Source organism: Triturus cristatus, chromosome 8 (genome assembly GCF_964204655.1).
Source record: "Triturus cristatus chromosome 8, aTriCri1.1, whole genome shotgun sequence".
Lineage (NCBI taxonomy): Eukaryota > Metazoa > Chordata > Amphibia > Caudata > Salamandridae > Triturus > Triturus cristatus.
This window is the reverse complement of record NC_140591.1, coordinates 1,448,271,612-1,448,276,021: the sequence shown is the minus strand read 5'-3', so window position 1 is coordinate 1,448,276,021 and position 4,410 is coordinate 1,448,271,612.

The following is a 4,410-nucleotide window of genomic DNA, read 5'->3' as shown; positions in this document are numbered from 1 at the left end:
AGGCATTCTACGCACTAGTTTTGTAGCAAATTACCCACTTCTGTTTTTTGGAGCAGCTACAATGCATTTATAAATTTGAGTAATTGATAATAAAACACTCTAAAGAAAAAGATTGGGGGATGGGAAACATGGATTCTAGTATTGTTTAACAGGACAGGGAACCAAAACCGGCCCTGGCAAAGGGTTCGGCCGGCCTCCCCGGGGGATAGGGGTTGCAGCCGAGCAGTCTGCCAGGGCCGGTTTGGGCCGATTTCGTTACAGCGGCCGATATTGCAGCTATGCTGCAAAAACGGCCCTGTAACAAAATCGGCCCCCCAGGAGGCCAAAACCGGCCTCAGCCCTGGCGGCCCACCGGGGAAATGCCTGGTGCCTGCTGCGGCCAGTCTGGCCCTGCCTGTGGCAGAGTCTTTACTTGAATGTAAAAGTCTACGATTTCAGTGTAGTATGTTGTATAACAATAATATCCTTTACAACCATTTTAGTAAAGACAACAGTCTTCAAATGTATTTTGGTTTCCATATACAGTATAAATTGAAGGGTCGATCTATAGTACAAAAATAAATTCATTCTGAGCCAATTCATGCAAAAGTAGATTCAGTGGATTTTACCTCAAAATCATTTTGTAGAGACTTATGGGTCACGCATATTGCGGGCCACTCAAAATTGGTTACCGAAAGTGAAAAAAGAAAATCAGTTTGCTACATACTTCAAATCACTAATGGATTCTTTAGAAACAATTAAAATCAAAAGCAATTAATAAAAAAAGAGTGCAATTTGCTAGTTTTAAATTTAAATTTAAAGGCTGAACAACACAGTGGATTTGCAGAAAAAAATGAAAAATATTTCTTTTACCCTGGCTGTTGTATACTCCCTAAATGTCACATCATCAATAGCTCCTTCAGGCGTAGCTCAAAATTACATTTTGTGAACAAACACCAGCACTAATCTATATAGTTTATAAGTGTAATTTTGTTTTGTCAAAGTGAATGCCTTTTAACAAAAATAATGGTAGTCAGTTTATAAACTGAAAGACAAAAAGCTGAGTGCGTTCAACTTGTAATCTGCAGGTTGCACACTTTGCTCATGCAACTCTCTGTGAACTATTGTAAATGAAGCTTCTTGGCAAGGAAATTAGTAAATATTATGTGTATGCTTGCAAGCATGTTTATATTGGCCTGCAAACTTTAAGGCTGTATTCTGGCAGGACCCTGTAATAGTCAGATGTATATAATTGAAGACCTTAGACAGGCACTAACATCTAGCTTCGATTACGAGTGCCTCAGTAAACTTCTGTGGATGCAGTAACTCCTGCTACAGCATATATAAAAATGATGAGTTGCGCAGATAAATGAACATAGCAGAATTATCAGGTGCGATAACATAATCCAGGTCCCCTGATTTACCTCTTTGAAAATATTGTTGTCCAGAAAGTCTCATTATTGATTTGAGTTTTTGGATCATTAGAGAAGTAATTTAGCTTGGGTAGACAGTGCTGATCCGGGATAATTTTTCTGGATGACATTTTCAAATATTTCAGATGTGCTGCAGTGATTATATAATATTTCGGGAACCGTGAGACCTATATACTTCATTTTGGTTTCAAAACATAGGTTTTGGGGGTCAAGTAGTCTTATAGAGACAGAAAATAATTCCTCATAGCAACTCTCCCTCCATATTCCAAAATGGCAGCTATAATAGAGGAAGAAGACATATATAGAGAAATGAAAATATAATAAGGGTTTTTAATCCTTTTTGGATACAACAAACAATGTTTATGATCTGAATATGAACAAAAATAATGTTTATCACTCCTGTTTTAGACACATTTTAAAGTTTGCTTTATTTGTTTCGGCAACCACTCTTGGTACAGTTTCATCAATCCTTTTGGCCCTTGTTCTGGCTGCACCACAGATAGCACATTGAGCATCATCTGCTTTCTGATCAGTTGTTGGAGGTGGACGAGGCATAGCTATCGATCTACTAAGTGGATGAGCATTTGGTTTGATTGTTGTCTCTTTTTCAGAAGCATAGGATTCTTGTTGTGATTCACTGGTTTCTGCTATTTTTTGAAGATTTGTTTCAGTTGTATACAACTTGTAGGACTTGTTCTTACAATGATAAAATATTTGATCTTCTTCACCCATCAGCTTCAATCTTTTGTGAACTTTGTCTTGCCTTATTTCTGCAGCATTCTATTCTGTTCAGCCGCAGTTGATGTTAGCTTTTCTTTCAGATTAGTTCGGCATATGACACATTTTTCTTTTTTGAAGGAGTCCTCAGATTTTGTAGTTAGCAATAACTTTCTCTAGAGGTAAAGATCCTCTGCTACCCCCTACTACCCTCATGTTTACACATTTGAATCAACTGAAACCTGAAACAGAAATAATATTAAAATAAATTGCCAATATGATGGCTAAATCACATCATTATAAAGCCACCTTTTAGGAAAATATTGGAAGGGTTGCTCTGAGAAGCTATTGTATGTCTCTATAAGACTACTTGACCCCCAAAACCTATGTGTTGACAGCAAAATTAAGTATATAGGTCTCATGGTTCCTGAAATATTACATCATCACTGCAACACATTTGTCATTTTCAAAAATGTTCAGAAAAATCTGGTCTGGTTTCACAATGTCTAGCCAAGATAAACTACTTCTTTAATGATACAAATCAAAAATGAAAATCTCTGGAGAACAATTGTTTTACAGAGGTATGGAAAGGGGACAGGACTAACATCTGCATACCCATGATTTTGTTGCAGGAAGCATCAAAATAAGCCTATTATGTGCCATTTCATGGGAAAAGCTCAGAATATGTGATAATTATGCCTCCCAATAAGTTCCGAACACACCGATACCTGATATTATAAGGTACAAGCAAGATACTGGGGCACTCTTAATCAAGGCCTCAGATGAAAAGATCCAGTTGCTTTGAGGTCCCAAGGTAAGCCACACCATGAGTGGTTGGTAAACGTAGTTTTGTCCCCATCGGAAGTTCCAGTGTACATTTAAATAAACTTTATGGAACTTGAAGATTTTCAGCAGGCCCTGTCAGGAGGTGGGAATCATACAGGTTGCTTTATAGTCAGATGCCCTTAGCTTGAAAGCCCACTGAACCTCCAGATGGACCTGAACCTCAGAGTGGGAAGTATCACTTTCAGCAACCATGGTCTGAAGCAGGATCTACATCTTGAATTTCAATGCATCTCCCAGTTCGTAGATGGATATCTTGACTCAAAACTTCAAATACTGTACTGACAGATGCACTAATCACTAATCTTAAGGTGGGCCTTCAAGGCTAGTTGTCAGCACCCAATCAACCTAGCACAGGGTTCTTTGCAGACATCTCCTCTATCAATCCAACTGCACTGCCACTCAACCTCATACAGAGTTGTCTGCAGCCATCACCTTTAACTGGATCCAGAACCAATTCAATTTCCAAGCACACTGCTACTTGAAGAGTGCTCCTTCTACTAGGTGGTTTTCCCAATGCCACTATTGTTGAATATCCTAGTGGAACAGCTCAGTGAGCTGAACCCTCCTGTGTGAAATGAAGTCTTCTTACTTTGTGAATGCGAGGAACTTGGAGCAGTTTCTTTTTCTTTTTTTTTATTAAAGTTTTAATTGAAGTCATACAATGCACAAATACAAAGAAACTGACAAGCTTCCATTTATATGATATAGGCACATATTACAGTTCCAACAATCCGTCGTAGTGGTGACCATACATTTTCAACATATAGATCATTTCCCTCGCTATACAGTTGGGTGTGCTCGGAGATAATTGACCAGATACATCCAATAATCTCTGGGTTTAGAACCCGTTGGCAGCTCTTCCTCATATGTCTTTAGGGTGTCTTTACAATAAATCATATCCTTAATCCATAATTTAACCTTTGGACTAGCCCTGCTACGCCAACATAGCGATATTCTGCGTTTCGCTAGAAGGAGTGCTACGCTACAGAATTTACGCTTTGTGGATTTAACAGAAGTGACTAGGTCTAGTAAGCATGTACGAATTGAACAGTCAATAGACACTTCCAGCATAACACTCAGGATTTGTATAACCTCGTTCCAGTATGCCCTAATGGAATGACAATCCCATGCCAAGTGAATAAAGCCAGCATCCTCTGCCCCACATCTTGTGCACCTAGAATCTGTTCGTAAACCATATTTATGTAACTGCGCTGGAGTATAGTACGTTTGAAGCAGGTATTTATAATGGAGTATGAGTAAATTGCAATTTGGAGTTAACATACTGGTTACGTTACAACATATCGCTGATTCTTCCACCGTGAGAGGCGCATCCAGCGTATTATTCCATCGCGCCAGTGCCTTATATGTATTGTCATCTATATTATCTTGAAGATGCGTGTACAGACGTGTTACCATATGGGAGCCACTGGCCGTT